General features: G+C 54.2%; 1 protein-coding gene across 31 annotated transcripts in view; it reads left to right on the top strand.

Annotated features, from left to right (window-relative positions):
* Positions 1 to 2,666: 2,666 nt before the first annotated feature.
* The window catches only part of JAKMIP3 (Janus kinase and microtubule interacting protein 3), a 129,402-nt gene continuing 115,635 nt past the window's right edge, over positions 2,667 to 16,433 (top strand). For 18 of the 31 annotated variants that reach the window (XM_070559284.1, XM_070558926.1, XM_070559647.1 and 15 more), the window contains exon 1: positions 3,362 to 3,499. The gene's annotated coding sequence lies outside the window, so the exon portion shown is untranslated. Of the gene's footprint in view, positions 3,107 to 3,358; positions 3,500 to 16,433 lie in introns of those variants that run through there. The other 13 variants (XM_070558852.1, XM_070557385.1, XM_070557203.1 and 10 more) reach the window with 5 other exon arrangements.

The raw sequence follows: 16,433 nt of genomic DNA, 5'->3' as shown, positions 1-16,433 counted from the left end.
GAAAAGAAAACCCTGATTACGAGTGGCTTTCATTTCATCTCTCTTTAATCTCCTTTATTCTAGACGAGCTCCTCAGCCTTTTCTTCCACTTTGTGGATGTGTCCCTCGATTGGGGTTTGTCGGATGTTTGCTCATTCACAGATCAGGTACGAATCTGGGCGGGAATACTTCGGAAATTGTGTTCTTCTTGGTTGTCACGTTTTGAGGTACCTGCTCTTGCTTTGTTCCGTCACAGATGTTAACTTCATTTCCAGGTTAACCCTGGTGTCTGGCAGGTTTCTCCTGTGAATACACGATTTCCCTTTGTTATTAAGCGTCCCCGGGGGAGATATGTGGAGACTACTTCTCTATTCTATATGCTGTTTGTCATCAAATATTCACTCACTAGTCCTTCTTTAACTTGTGTGTTAAATGGGCTTACATTTTTGACATGGGGCGGCTTACGGTGAGTAAGGAGAGATTCTGGGTTCGGTGTGCTAGCTGGAGCACAAGCGTGATAGTTCCAATTGTCTGCTCATTTGGCTGGGTGAAACCTGAACGCAGTGTGGAATGAAGTTGACATGCAAGGATTCCTTTACGTGCCAGAAAGAATGGAAAGGCTTAGGGACGCAGGCCTTTATCGTGTGCAGCCCACCGCCCCCTGACTTTCCCTCCAGAAGCACACGGAGCTCTCCCCTCCCCAAGGCACTGAGACAGACGTTGGTGAGGAGGTGCCCGAATCCTGGGGAAGCGCTGGGGTGGCTGTCTTCCGGGGGTCGGGGTAAAGGGGCTTCTTGACTGCCGTGGAGGGTTCGGGTCCTGCAGAGGTCAAGTAACAGCTCTTCACTGCCCAAATCAAAGCGGGTGCAGTGGCCTCAGTTTGCAGGAGAGTTGGTGGTAATCAGAATGGCTTGACCCACAGGAACTTTTGGTGGCGGTGAACCGTCACATGATTCCTGGGGCCGAAATGGATGGGGAGCCCCCTCAGGGCCCACTTGGTCCATTTGGCTGAAATAACTAAACTCTCAGCTGAGTGCACAGAGCCAGCCTTGAACCGCTGGGCTAGAGGTCGCAGCCGCTCGCTCAGGGATCAGACACGACTCAGTTCGCAGACCCAGGGCCCTCTGAGTTCAGGACAGGTCGGGTGTTTCTGGGGAGGGATCCTGCACCAGCACCACAAGTATTAAAAAAAGTCCTCCCAGCCTTTCTGAAAAAACCTGCAGCCACACTCCCCAGACTGCGTGCGCACGGGGGAAGGAAAATACTCAGACCTTGAGGAGGACACTGACCCCGAAGCAAGGCTGATCCTCAGGAGAGGCCTCGCCAGAAACCGACCCTGCCAGCACCTTAACCTTGGACTTCCCGCCTCCACAACTGTGAGGAAGTGCCCTTCTGTCATCGAAGGCCCCAGTCTGTGGCACTGTGTTATGCCAGCCCTAGGCGACTAACGTGAGGCCGCCCTCAAGCGTGTCCTCAGCATCCACGTGAGCCACCCAAGCAGGCAGCTCACCCTCTGAATGCACCAATCCCGCTGCACTCCTGTCCTTCCACTTGCATTTCTGGTTTTATGGGGAAGTCCCTAAGACAAGTTGATGGACGAATGAAAAATAGAGCCTGGGGTACAGATGATTCTGCATGCTGCGCTGGTATCGGCTGGAAGAGGATGGACAGCATCACCGCCCTGCTGGAGCTGGCCCTAACGGACAGCGGGGAAGGGAAATCGTCCAGGGGCCACTGGAGCAGTAGAGTTGGTTAGCCACTTTTCCTGGAAGGAGAGTTGACTATTTGTCTACACTGATGATCAGGGACTTAGAAGGCAGAGGTCTGGAGGATCAGGGTGAAGGGGGCCTGGGGAAAGAAGTATGGGACAGACAGACCTTTTGGAATAGGCCCAGATGTGAAAATATTTGTTCCATGTACCTGCTCCCCAAATGCTCCCACTGTGTGGGAGGTGCTCAGTATTGGGTGGGTGAGACGCCCCACTCCACAGATGCCGGCGCTGCTTTCTCCGGTCATCCCAGTCTTTGCACGAAAAGCTCCTGAAAGAAGTGGCGATGGTGGCATGGATGGAGAGTGGATCTGGGTCTAACAATATCAGTCTCTCCCCACCAAGGCCGATCGGCTACTGCTGCTGCTGAGTGCCCAATCGATAAGCAGCTGAGACCAACACGGTGGCACCACACCCCGGGGGACCAGCCAATCATCTAGTAGCAAATTGATTCCATTGGACCTCAGCGGAGTAGCCGCTTAGCCTGCGTGTGCTTTTTCCTTCCCTGCCCACCAGGCTTGCACCAGGAACCCCATCCTGAGTCTAACCGAGTGCTTTCTTCACCCGTCTACCCACCGCTGCCTCTGACCAAGGAACCAAAGAAGTGTGAGAAGGGGCTGACACGCAGGGGACGTAGGTCTCACTCTGTCTGTCATCTGGAAGGGCAGACAAGGTTGGAATGGCCTAATTAAAGGTGCCATCGGGTGCTGGTTGGGAGAACAAGGCTTGCAAGGCTGAGTTTCTGTGTCATCAGAGATGCTCGTAGCCAGCAATCAATAAACGGTCCCGGTATTCCTGTGGCCGGAAGGCAGGGGTGCAGAAGGAAGCAGTAAGAGTGGGAGGGCCACCTCTCACTCTCACACTCAAGGATCCACTTGCAGAAGGACCTGCTCTCAGTGCCCCCAACTCTGGGATCTGCTGGTTTACCATCTTGGTATCTGGCGAAGGAATGCATTCCACGAGGGAACATCTTACCCTGCACACAGGTTTTCATAAAACATTTACCCTTCCCGTGGGCCACATTATTCACTCATTTAACTCCTCCAGAAACTCGGAGAGGTGGGTATTGGCATTCTTCCTACTTCACAGACGGACACTCAGACCAGAGCAGGGAGAGGTGGTGGAGCTGGGATCCTGACGCCAGCAGGCCCCGGAGGCCACGGCTTAACCACGGATTTGTGCATCTGAATCGGGAGCAACGAGATGATTTGCTCCACGCGAGGCTCCGCAGCGCATTTCCTCTCCTCCGGGCGGTGGAAGGCAGCATTTGGAGATGGGAAGCCGAGAGTTAACGGTTAAAACACACGTGCGAGCCTCCTGCGCTGCTTCATGGCTGCTAATATCCAACATGAAGCGTGGGTGAGTAATTCTTGCGTGAACGTCCCTCGGAAACCCGTGGCGCTGGGTGCTGGTCAGTGCGGGGTGGACAGAGGCTGGCCTTTCTCTCTTCCCCTCCCTCCGCACTCTCTCCACAGCAGCCGGGGTTATTTTTAGCAACGTCGTTTCCTGATTTTACTAGACCGCAAACCTGCTCCTTAAAAGAATAAGATGAGCAAAAAGGAAAAAGAGGTGGGGTTGGGGGTGTCGCGGAGCCGCGCGGCCCGGGAGCGCGGAGTGTCGGGGGAGGGCCCTGGGTTTGGGGCGCCCGCCCGCGGTGACGCGCGCCCCCCGCCCGCCGCAGCGCCACTGCAATGGCCGAGCGGGGCCGTCGGACGCCGCCGCCCGGAGCCCGTGCGCCCGCGGGAAGCCTCGGTGAGCAACCGCCGGACCCGCGCGCCGCCCCAGCCGGGCAGGGCCTCTGCGCTCCGCCCGCGCCCGGCACCGTGCGTCCCCGGGCCGGGGCGTCCTGCGTGGCGGGGTGGCGGGATGGCCTGGAGGTGGCAGGAGGCGGCCCAGAGGTGGCTGGAGATGGTCCAGAGGAGGCTCAGAGGTGGCCCAAGGATGGTCTGGAGGTGGTCCAGAGGCGGCCCGGAGGTGGCAGGGCGGCGGGGTGACGTCCCGCAGGCCGGGTCCTGCGGCCGGGGCGCCCCTGCCCGTGGCGGGGATCCTCTCTGCCTCTCCAGGCGACCCCCGCGTGCCATCGGCACCTCTCTCGGTCGCGCTCATTTCCCGGGACTGCCGGGGAGCCAGCGGCAGGCGCCCAGGCCGCGGCGCTCGCGGGGACGCCGGTCCTGGGTGGGGCGCAGGTGCTCGCGCCCCTAGGGCTGCGAAGCTGGGGCGTTTCCGCGTCGCCGACTGAGCCACCCCCAGGAAGGCGCGGCCCCTGTGGGGGTTTTTGTGTGAGTGCGCGTGTGTGTGTGTGTTTTGGTGTGTAATTTTTAAATTTCACGTGTGCCCGTTTCTGGGGGTGGTGGCGTAGCTGTCGGATGCTCGCAGTACGGGAAGCCCCAGACTGAAGGGTTTGGCTGGGGGTCAGGAGTCAGAGAGGAGGCGCCGGCCTCCGCAGTTTTCCTGGAAGACACCTTCTGCCTGTTCCCTCGACCTTGCCTCTTGGGAGAAGCAGTGGGGATTTTTAGCAATTCCTTCCTGCCCTGCATCTTGGGTTTTGATCCAATATTCTCTTCCTGCGGTGATGGAATGCGTCAACGCCTGTCTCGGTTGCATGCTGTCTGCAGATAGAAAGAGCAGGGGTGATGACTGGCAGATCTAGGCTCTGACCTGCCGGCGAACCCCAGGAAATCGGAACGTCCTTCCTGCCTTGGCGCCCCAGGGAGCAGGGGGCCGTTGGGTGCTGGCAGGACCAGCTGAGAGCCTGTGGACAGCTCCCCGGGCCGAGCAGTGTGCCTGCCAGGGCTCGGGATTACAAGCGGGAGGACAGGACCGCCCAGCCCCTTGAAAGAATAAGATGAGCAAAAAGGAACAAGAGGTGGGGTTGGGGGTGTCGCGGAGCCCACGGCCCGGGAGGGCGGAGTGTGGGGGAAAGTGTCAGAAAGGCAGTGGCCTTTCTGAAAGCTGATTTGTGCCCATGAATTAAGACTCGCTTTGGCAACTCCCTGAGAGGTGTTTCCCCCCACGATAATGGCAAGTAGATTCCTGCTTACCTCCTCGTAAACTTCAGTCCCAAGGAGCGAAGTTGCCCTCTTAGGACGGTTTCCAGGATACGCAACAGAATGTTGTGCTTTCAGGAGGAAGAGCCCTGGCTCCGGCAGTCCAGCTTTGGCTTCAGGGCCCGCGGACCCACAGCGCACATGCCCCACCCACCTGGGCTGGGGGCTGCTCTGCAGCTGTAAAACCAGTAGCACCAACTGGCCTGCAGTGGCTGGGGTCCTCGTGGCCAGCTGGGAAGGGAGTAAACAGCCCTGCATCTTACTCCTTCCCTGGGCGCGTCCGCTTTCTCCTAAAAAGAGTATAGTTGGAAAGCAGGAACTTTTGTAATAATGTGTTTCAGTGGGGGGCTAACAGAAGATATGTCAATTTTAAATAGGATTTTCAAGCAAACCAATGCAGCCCTGTATAAGCTTATTGCTTCAGAACTTTATTTGTACTGAAAATATTTACACAGACATGGCTGTGGCGTTTATTATCAATACTGACGACACCTGCTGGGAACCAGGATCAGAAAGGGAGAGAGGAAGTGGTCGGGCGATGGGTTCAGTTCAGACGCCCAGCCACAAGCATGTTCCTGCGACCGTCCTCTCTTATGTGCCTGGTGCCCCTGGAGCCAGCACACAGGGTCTGCCCTTGGGTGGCCGTTGGTGGCATCATGACCAACAAGTGCTGGGGCTGGGGTTTCAGTACCACAAGTTTGCTTTTGTGATACTTGCAAGATCTCAGAGATTGTGAACAACGGCATAACAATAAAAATCTTTCATTATGAAAAGGAAAAAGATGAGAAAACGCAATGGTAAAAAAAGTCACCAGTTACAGAGCACCTGCTCTGTGCCAGGCCCTGTTCTGAGCTCTCTACTTGTGTTAAGGTACGCAGGTGTCGCCCTGAGAGGAGGGCTGGGCTGCAGGAGGCCCAGGAGAGGCCTGGGGACGCCCGGGAGGAACCTCAAGGCAGGCAGAGGTCTTGCCGCCTCCAGGAACCAGGCTGGGGCCACATCCTCAAGGAGCTTGCAAGGGAGGAAATGACAGTATCACAGAGAATCATCTAGAAGTGAGGAGCCTGAGACTTGGAGAATGGAAAAGCCTTGTCCCAAGTTGCAAAATCAGCATTTGAATCTGTGTCTCTCAGTCATAGTCCAGGGACTCAAGGCACCTCCACTGGGGCCTGGGTCTCTCACCGGGCCTGTGCCCTCAGCTCTGCCCACCCACTCTTAGGTCTGAGCACCCCATCCTCCCAGCAGAGTGGCCTCCGCCCCCCTCCACACCCACCGTGGTCCTGGATGAGGCCCAGCGCCGGCACACTTTCTCCCGGTGGTCCGTCTGCTGTGAGCTGGACTGTGTGTCGCCAGTGACGATGCTGTGCCATGGTCCAGTGCAAAGTTGTGAGGCCTTGTCCTCTGCACCCTGCCATGACTGCCGACTAAAGCCACGTGCCTGTGGCTGACCTCAGAGAGAGGGCCGAGCCAGCCCAGCCCAGCTGATCTGCCCCAGAAGAGGCCTCTCCGGCCAACATCGCATCTGTGCACGTGAGTGGGCTACTGCGGGACCCCCACCCTCTCCCTGGCACTGGGCTGTCAGGCCGGCAAGGTTCCCTACAGCAGCATCCCGCAAAGATCCTGCACACGGCCCTTCCTTCTGGCCTCCTCCCTCGGCCTCCAGCCCGCGCCATGGGCGAACAAGAACGAGGAGGGCCCCGGGGTCCTCTGTGCGAGCCTGACCTGACCGTGTGTGCGTCCCCTGCTCCCCGAGTCTTTGCCATCACACCCCAAGAGCACTCGGGCCCCTTCCTGTCACCTTTTGCTTTCCTTCCCTGATTATGAAGGAAATTCTAAAATTACAGAAAAGTGCAATTGAGACAATCAATACCACCCATAGTTAATGTCTGTGCAGGTACCACTGTACATCGTTAGGTGCTGTTTTGGACTGTGTCCCCCCCAGATTCATATGTTGGAGCCCTAACCCCCAGCGTGATGGTGTTTGGGAGGTGATTAGGGTCAGATGAGGTCATGAGGTGGGGACCATGATGGGAGTAGTGCCCTCGTAAGAAGGGACACCAGAGAGCTCGCTCTGTCTGTCTCTCTGCTGTGTGAGCACTCAGCCCGCAGGCAGGCGTCTGCAAGCCAGGAAGAGGGCTCTCTCTCACCAGAACCCCACCAGGCAGCGCCTGAGCTGACTTCCAGCCTCCGGAACCAGGAGAAATACATTCCTGTTGTAAAGCCCGGTCTGTGGCATTGGGTTCTGGTGGCCTGAGGTGACAAGGACGGGTGTCCTTCCTCTCCCTCCATATCTGTACATCTGCCTGCCGCCTACTGACCTCCTGACCGTTGATGGGTTGGAAAATATCCCCCACCAAAATTTGTATCACACTGTAGTCATGTCATGTGTCACGTTCATGACCATTTTAAAAAATCAGTGAAAAGATGATTTGTAGTGTCTGTGTAATATTCCATTGTTTCCTTAATCAGTTCCCTGTAATTAGACCTTTGGGTTGAACGTAATCCTTTACCGTCATGGACAATCCCTGACAGTCTTTCTTACCCGCTATTCAGGGCTTTACTGTGGGTCAGACAAAATAGCGTGGGTATGATCCAGGGGACGGAGAGGTTCGTTGGGATCGAGGTGATGCTGGAGATGGATGTGGGGCTGTCAGTGGGAAGACAAGGGAAGGATGACCTGTGAGGAGGCAGAAAGGACAGGGCGTGCCCCGCTCACTGGGGAGGCTGCAGGCGGGTTCCACACGTGGGCTAGGGGGTTTCCTGACATGGAGGGCTCGTCTGGGAGCTGCTGTCCAGTTCAGGAACGGGTGGTCAGGGACCTAGAGCACACCTTGCGTCAGGCGTGCCCCAGCCCGGGTCAGGTGTCTCCTCCGGGGTATTGAGAGTTGGGGAGACTCAGTCGGGGTGAAGCCCGTGCTGGCGTGCAGTTCCAGCAAAGCGCCATAGCACCCACTCCATCTCCACGTGCCTCATGGACAAAGTTCTGCGGCCCGCAGCTTATGTTTAGGAAGAGGTGGAAATACGACAGGAGCTCGGTGTAAGGGGGCTACCTGGGTGGGGCAGCAGGGGAAGGGAGCGTGAGTGAGCCGCTGACACTGTCCGTCAGCTGTCTAACTGTCCCTCCTCACAGAGCTCGCAAGCTTGACCTTGCACTCAGGGGCAGAATCTGCCTTGCTGTGTGAGCACGCTGCTTTTGAGGTCAAGGTCAGATCTGGTTATACTGAGGCTTAGACCTCTTTTCGGGGTCCTGGTGTGTGTATCTGGCCCTCTTCACTCCCCTTTGTGGTGAGGCTGCGCTGTGTCCCAGGTGTCCCCTCCCTCCACATTCTGGCGGGGGACCTGACACAGGCCCTCATGAACCATGACTGCAAACGGGCAAACAGCGCAGGGAGAGGCTGCCTTGCTGGGCGTTCCGCCACTGGGCTTAACGTCCCTTCAACAACCAGATGGTTGAGCGCCAAGTCTGTCTTCTTCCCTCTGGCTTGATGGCTCCTCGCAGCTGTAGTTCTCTCTGATCGTTGTGACGTTGGAAATAATTAACAAAACCAGGGCTGAAGAGCTGCCCGGATCAGCGTCCCTTGGCTGGTCCCGTGAACGGCAGCCGCTCCTCGTCCGAAAGCTTTATGCTGCTCATTTCTCAGTGTGGCTGTGTTTCGCCCCTCTGCTGATCAAAGCGTCTGGTCTTTTGGTATTTTTCTTCGGCATTTGTATTATATCATACAAATCCTTTGTATTGTATCTTTTGTATCCTAACAGGAGATTTTGCCGGCTTGCGGTTTCTAATCCAAGCTTTTCCAGGTTGGGGTCTTTGTGCAAAATTGCAGAGATAATCAGGTCATCCCAGGAGGAGAACAAGGCTGGGTTTTGTTGCCCCCAAAGCTCTTCTTTACAGGAGAATCCCGCAGGCACGCGGTCTGCGGGAGGTCTGGGGGCTTCACTGCAAACTCTGAGGAGGGACCCGAGGCAAGCTTGATCTGAAATGTCTTTAACTGGACCTGAGGGTCGCTAAGAAGGCTCAGAGGGACCCAGGTGTCTGACTGTAATCAGCAGAGACTCCAGGGAGAAGGAGAATGCTGCGGAGACCCCGTGCACACCGGCCCTAGCTTCAGAGTGAAGCTTTAATGATCTCCAGGCTGGTTTCCTTCCACATCTGAATTAAGATCCTAGAAGGAGAATAAGTTCTGGAAGTAAGCCAGGAGGTAAAATCAAGGTGATTTTTTTTCTTCTTGAGAGACGAGATGCCAGGTCTTCCCTGTATCCTGTCCTGCCCACGTTTCAGCTCAGCACGGCCCCATGTCTGTTGGAAGAGGGCAGAGAATGGCGTTGGCCTCTTGCTTCTTCAGGGCCGCCTCAGTAAACTGAGTCACCCATTACCGGTTTGACAGTAGCCTGCCTGGGGACACAGGGGTAGGTGCTGGTGGGATGGAAGCTGCATCCTCGATGCTGTTCCTCAGGGACCAGCCCAGTGCCAGGGTGGCCACTGGGACCCTCTGTGGCTGTTTGCGCCATACCCTCTTGGTCCTGCCTGGTGGCCCGCCACCACCATACTTTCACTCTTGTAGCAAACACTTACCTGTTACCTCTGCTGGGCCAGGCTCTGTGGACCTCCTGGGGCGGGTGAGCAAAGACGAGCACGGTCCTGGCCCTCTGGGAGTGGTCAGTGGCCAGACGGACACACCTGAAACCATGGTGCAAGCACAGGTACAGTTTGTGCCGTGGCAGATGCCACCGAGGAGTTTTCCCAGTTCCTTGAGAGTCGGGGCGAGGCCACTAGCCTGGTGGGGGAGGTCAGAGAAGACCCCCTGGGGAAGCAGACGTGGAGGGGGGTGGAGGGGGCGAGGCTTTCAGAGAGGAGCACGGCCTGCACAGAGGTGGGCACAGGAGGAGCAGCGAACCCAGGGCCTGGAGGAAGCCAGCACAGGAGGCTGGGGATGCGGCCAGCCAGCTGGAGCAGCCTGGGGACGCTGTTGATGCCTCAGGCTGGGCTGCTCGAGCAGGCTGTGTCCTGAGAGCCCTGGGACACCATGAGCAGGCGCAGAGATCAGCTTCATGTCCGCCTGTCTGTTTTCAATGTAGTAAAGTACATGCAAAAACAGAATTTACACCTTATCCGTTTTAAGTGCACAGTTGGAAGGCAGTAAGCACATTCCCATTGTTGTGCAAACGCCGTCCATCTCCAGAACTCTTCATCTTGCAAAACTGAAACTCTGTGACCATTAAATACGAGCTCCCCATTCCCCTCCCCCAGCCTCTGGTCCCCATCGTCTACTTGTTACCTATGAATTTGACTCCTCTAGGGACCTCATATGAGCGGAATTCTACGGCATTTGTCCTTTTGTGGCTGCCTTATTTCACTTAGCATGACGTATTCCAGATCCATCCATGTTGCAACCTGTGTCAGAATTTCCTTCCCTTTTTGGGGATGAGTGATATCCCGTTGTATGGATGGACCACATTTTGCTTATGCTTTCCTCTCTTGATGGACACCTGGGTTGCTTCCACATTTTAGCTACTGTAATGATGCCCTATGAACTCGGGTGTCCAAACATCTCTTTGAGCCCTTGCTTTTAATTCTTTAGGATGTGTACCCCAAAGTGGACTTGCTGGATCTTATGGCAGTTCCATTTTTATTTTTTTGAGGAACTGCCGTATTGTTTCCCACAGGGGTGGCACCATTTTACATTCCCACCAGCACTGCACAAGGGTTCTACCTTCTCCACATCCTCGCCAATGCTTTTTGTTTTCTTGTTTTTCTATGCAGCCAGGCTGACGGGTGTGTGGTGGTGTTTCACTGGGGTTTCGATTCGCGTTGCCTGCTGATCAGTGGGACCGAGCACCTTTTCGTGTGCTGATGGGCCATCATGCATCCACTTCTCCTCCTTCCTGCCATCTTTTGGGGCATCTGTCTGCATATTAATTTCAAAATAATAATACCAACGTGTTATAACAATGTGGTTAGTGAAAAAGTTTAAAATATCTTTGCATGTTTTTCCTTTAAGATATAATTCACTAGGTTCATTTGTTTCTTTTTACTTGTACTTTTTAGGAATTGCTTTGTGTTTCTTTTGTGTGGATTTAATTTTGTTTTAGTTGTATATTAAAACATGTATAGAGTTACAAATCAGAGGACATTCAGAGAAAGCCAGCTTCATCTTTATCTTTTTAACTTTCTTCTCTCTCCTCTATTGGTAACATTTTTTTAAAAAGTAGTTTGGGTGTTTTTTTTGAGGAAGATTAGCCCTGAGCTAACATCTGCCATCAATCCTCCTCTTTTTGCTGAGGAAGACTGGCCCTGAGCTAACATCTATGCCCCTCTTCCTCTATTTTATATGTGGGACACCTGCCTCAGCATGGCTTGATAAGCAGTGTGTAGGTCCGCACCTGGGATCTGAACTGGCAAACCCCAGGCCGCCAAAGTGGAACATGTGAACTTAACCACTGCACCACCAGGCTGGCCTCCTAAAAGTAGTTTTTGACTTATATTTCCATTTAACAATAATGTAAGCAAATGCATATGTATTTCCACTTCCCCTCTCCTGTCTTAGGTAAAACGTAGCCTATTATAACCCTGAAAAACTACTTATTTTCTTCACTTAGTACCATATCTTGGCCATCCCTCCATATCACAATGTGAAATCTTCCTCATTCCTTTTCCACAGCTGCATAGTACTCCCTCGTGTGGCTTGTCTTAGCTTCATCAGCTGGTTCTCTGTTGATGAATGTTTCAGTTGTTTCCGGTGTTTTGCTATTAGAAATAGTTCTACCATGAATGGCCTTGTGCATACATAGTTTTTAATGTATTTTCCAGTATATCTTTGACTAGATTCTTAGAAGTACGATTTCTAGACCAAAAGGAAAGTGACTATGTAAATTTGCAGTATTTTGCCAGAATCCCTTCCACCGAAGTTGTACTGTCGTGTCTTATTCTCCCAGCAACATGCGAGCATGTGTGTTTGTCACAGTCTCGCCAGCAGACAATGTTGGGTAAGTTTTGAATGTCTGCCAGTTAGGGGAGAAATGGTAATTTCAGTGTAGTTTCAATTTGCATTTTTCTTAATGTGAGTGAAGTTGAGCGTCTTTTCATGGATTTAAAGGCTGATTGCATTTCATTTTATGTGAACAGTGTATTCCTAACTCTTGCCCATTTTTTCCATTTTGCTCTGGGGTTGTTTGGCTTTTTCTTCTCAACTTTTGGAAGTTCCTTCTAGGTTAGCCCTTACCTATGGTAGAAGTTGCACACGTTTCTGCCAAGTTCTTTTTCTTATTTTTCCATCTGAGAGACCTCCTCATTTTGTCTCTGTTTCTCTTACGTCTCCTCTCTGTGTTCTCTCTTTTTTGTGCTTAGTTCCAGGTGATTTCTTCTGAATTATCTTCCAGTTCACCAGTTCTCTCTTCTGCTGTTCAATCTGCCACCAGAGGTGTCCATCGTGTGTTCAATTTCAGTTATTATATTTGTTGTTTCTAAAAGTGCTCTCTTTCGATTCTGGCTTGGCATATCACTTCTTATAGTTTTCCACTCCATGAAGTTATTTTCAAGCTTGTAATTTATTTCTTTAAAAAAATAGAAGGAGAGTGTGCCTGTGTGGGGCAGGGGATATGGGAACTCTCTGTGCTTTCTTCTCGGTTGTGCTGTGAACCCCAAACTGCTCTAAAAAATAGTCTATTTAAAAAATAGGAAGAATGGTTGTTTTGTTATCCATATTTGTTAATTCTAGTGTCTGAGTCTGAGTGGGTCCTTTTCTATTTTTCACGCGTGGTGCTCGCTCATCGCTTTGTTTCCTGGCTTCCCTGGCCATCATCACCCGCACGTTCGTCCTTGTCCTTGAGCATCTGTCTGTGGGGTTTCTCTGAGACCTTGGATGCACACGCCCTTCCCAGAGAGGGTCGCATTTCCTCCTGCCAGGCCGCTGGGGGCACCTAGTTGAGAACCGCTTCAGACTCAGCCCTCAGCCTGGAGTCCCCGGCTGTGTGAGGACCAGTCTGTTGTCAGCTCCTCAGGGCTGGGTTCTCCCTGCTGCCTCCCAAGGAAGCCTTCTCCACAGTCGCATGGAGTCGGAGGGTGCAGTGTGGGCTGGTACAGTTCTGCTGTAGCCTCTGACCGTTTAGCCCTTTGGTCCTAGCTTAACATGTGGAGCGTGCCTGACAACCCCCACAAAGGCTGGGGGTTTTCTCCTGCCTCCCTCACCCCCACGAGGCGAAGGAACAGAAGCCCAAGCGTGGAGCATTGGCCGTCCCTTAGGCGAAAGCTGCTGTGGTCCTTCAGTCTTCTGCTCTCTCTCCGTCCAGGTGGTCCCCTGGAATTTGGCCTCTCAGCATTTTGTTGCCTTGGGTGGCAGGTGAGTTAGTTCTGACCTAACCTAGCCCACCATTACCTGGGAAGGACTTCTGGAATTCTTTGTTCCCACGAGTATTGAAGAGGGCTTGGAGATGTTGGTTTCTGTCCTGGGTGGAGCAATGAGAACAAAGACCGGCCACTTGAAGTAGGACTGTGGGCTAAGGCCACACTGTTGTGGTTTCAAGTTCTTTTTTGGAATGACCAAGGGTGGACCGGGGAACTTAATTCTGTGGACTTGGAAGAGGCTGTGGAGTGAGGTACCCGTGTCATAAAATGACGTCTAATCCCAGTGCCTAGTGCCAGTGTCAACCATGGCTTGGAGAAACCAGCAGATGGGGACAGTTCAGTTAATATAAGGGACGTGCCTTGGAGAGGCCTGGACTCTTTTCTCTTTCTCCCAATCACTTCTGTTGACCAGGAATTTCAGAAATAGGGTTGTGTGTGTGAAGTCACCATGTAGCTTCCTCTGTGGACAAGCTCAGGGAAGAACTTCTGGGTTCATGTTTCTCGTGCCACCTGCAGGGGTGCAGACCAGCACTGGAGGCCCTGCCAGAGGTCAGGGGAGTTGGCAGACGTGGGAGCAGATGAGTCATCGGGCTGACTGGGGCAGGTGGGGTGTGGTGCAGGTGGCGTGGGCATGAGTCTAGACCAGAGCCACTTCCAGCCAGCCTGCCAAGTGGACCCGTCCCTGCAGGGCTGACGCCGAAAGCTAGGTCATGAGTCAGGGAGAGGCAGGGTTGGTTGGTAGCATAGACTAAGGTGGGGTCATTACTGGGTTCCAGACTAAGGGGTGGTCAGTGAGCTGAAGTCAGGAATAGCGCTGGGAGAGAGGCAGCACCATGGATAGCACCCAGCAGGCCATGCCAGCGGGAAAAGGGGAGCTGCCCTCTCATTTACAGTGGCAGCTCCAGCTCGAGGAGCCGGGCCTGGCCCTGGTCCTTTCTGCTGGCCTCTGAGGGGCTGGGCAGGGAGAGCAGCCTGCGCTCCCATGTGTGCTTGAGGAAGGCGGGCTGGGCCTTCTGCGTGTATTGAGGGCGTCGGCTGCTTTGGGGGCTCATTGGAGCAGATTTCTTAGGACTGCTGGGGTCTACTTTGTTCATTTTATTTCTCCAGGAGCCAGAACAGTGAAAGCTGAGCTCTTAACTGGGAGGTTGATAGCAAACTCTTTCTTCAGTGGGAGTGGTTCATCAATGACAAAAATGTCCCCTACAATGTCGTGTGGAGTAGACACGGGTGTTCCACCGAGGCCCCTGGCGCATATGGGTAACTTGTCTGGAGAACAACTGCTCAGAGCAATTGGTTGGAGCAATGGCGTGAGTCAATTAAAATTCAGTGTCCTTTTTTGGTCAACATTTGGGAGGAAATCAAAGCAAGGCAGGCTTTGCCAAAAAGCCTATAGGCCGTGCTGAAATCAGACGAGGAGGGAAGACTGAAGGAGAGCCGAGGATCAGCGCGGCGCCGTCAGCAGCGTGTGGGGCCTGCGGGGCTGCGCCGCAGCCAGCCCTCCTTAGAGCTGCGTGAATCACCCCGCGCCACCGTTAATTAATGCCGGCTCTCGCTTCATGGTCTTTTATTTTCCATCTTAAAATTCTCTCTGAACTTGGGAACTTGGTGAGCAGGAGACTAATGAGCTGCTCCCTCTATCTTCTCTCCCACTAGGGTCTGCAACCCTCTGTGGTCCCACTGTGTCCCTGAGGACCCAGAAATTGGCCTTCTCCTCTTGGTGGTCCAGGACCTCCGACCCCTTCTCCCCACAAGTCTTGGTCAAATATCCTCTGGTGGGATTGCTCCTGCCTCTTTTCAGCTCTCCCCAGCACACACACGTAATTCAAGCCTGCATTTCCTGTTTAGTGCCATCAACGTCGGTTCCCTGGGGACAGGCAATGCCCTTGTCTGTCTGTCCTGGTCAGTGTCGCTCGCTTCCTTGTGGTCAGTCAGTGCCTGTCTTTCCAAAAGTCTGGCTCGAGAGTCAGACAGTCTGAGTCCAGCCTGGCCTCGTTCCTGGGGGGTGGTGGGACTCTGGGCTTCCCTTCCCGCCTCTCCAGCCCAGGCTCCTCCTCTGAGAGATAGGGGTGAGGCTTGGATGAGAGAAGAGGGGCCCTGCCCAGCAGGAGCCTGGCCAGTTCCTGCTGCCCACTGCCGTCCACATCTCATCCTTGAATCACAACTGTGGACTTTTCCTCTTCCCCTTTTCCGTGTGCAGAGAAACCCTTTGAAACTCCAATGCCTGGTACCTTACCATCCCTGGGAGGGGCCCCAAGAGTAGACCTCACAATCAGTAAGGGGGCCTGTCCTCAGGTGTCGATGGTTCTTTGGGAGATGCTGGGGAGGTGTGGATCTTCCTGACCCTGGTGCCATCCACTGGGTTCAAGTGAATTCCTAGCGCTTCTCCCGGGCTCTGCTCACGCCCATGTGCACAGAAACCTGCCGGGCCATGCACCGCCAGCACTCTCTTTCCCCAGAATGAGGGAGAGTGATTGTATAAAAAACCTTGAAAGAACAAAGGGACTTTTCTTTTAAAAGCGGCAGATAAAGCCAAAAATGAAACTCTGCTGACTGCTATTCACCGTGCTCGGCTCTGGTCTCGCTCTGCCTCCCCCTGCCAGTGCGTGGTTCCCGGAGGACTGCCCTTGTGGTCAGTGCACAGCTGATCGGAGCCCGCTCGAGCTCTCCCCAAGGCTGGGCACCGCCACTTGCCAACACGAGAGCAGATGTTTTAGATCACTTCCCTGAAGTCGCTGACTCTCTGGGGCTTTGCCGTGGCAGGCGGCAGTTCCTGTGGCTGGACACTCTCTGACTTGGGGAAATATGCCTCCTTGCCTAAGTCACACAGCGTGTGCCTGCCCTGCGCCTCATCTCCCTCGGGCCCACGGCCTCCCTGGGCAGGTGAGATCCCCAGCCAGTGTGCGGTCAGGGCCTGTGCTGGGGGCCTGACCCCCGAGGGCATGAGGGCCTCGCACAGCAGGTGGATGCATGCTCCAGGCTCTCCGGAGACAGGGAGGAGAGACTTGGTTGAGCCTGGAAGGACGTGAAGGAGGGGCTGGTGAAGAGGAGAGGGGGTCCCACAGGCAGGGACATTGTCTAGTGACCTATTTCCACACCAGCTTCGGGGACGCTTCCTCTGGTTTTCCACTGACTTTGCGTGAAGGCACTCAGGCTTCGTCTGTGCAGCCTGCAGACCAAAGGGTTTCTCAGAAGGAGACTTTTCAATGGCTGCTCGTGTTCCTTGGCAGGATGGGAGGCTCAGCTGGTCAGCACATGGTTAGTTTTCTGCAGCATTCTTTTGGCATCTACAGAGAGGGTCTTT

This window comes from Equus przewalskii, chromosome 1, assembly GCF_037783145.1.
Source record: "Equus przewalskii isolate Varuska chromosome 1, EquPr2, whole genome shotgun sequence".
In the NCBI taxonomy this organism is placed as follows: Eukaryota; Metazoa; Chordata; class Mammalia; order Perissodactyla; family Equidae; genus Equus; species Equus przewalskii.
This window is presented reverse-complemented; position numbering and strand designations above follow the sequence as displayed.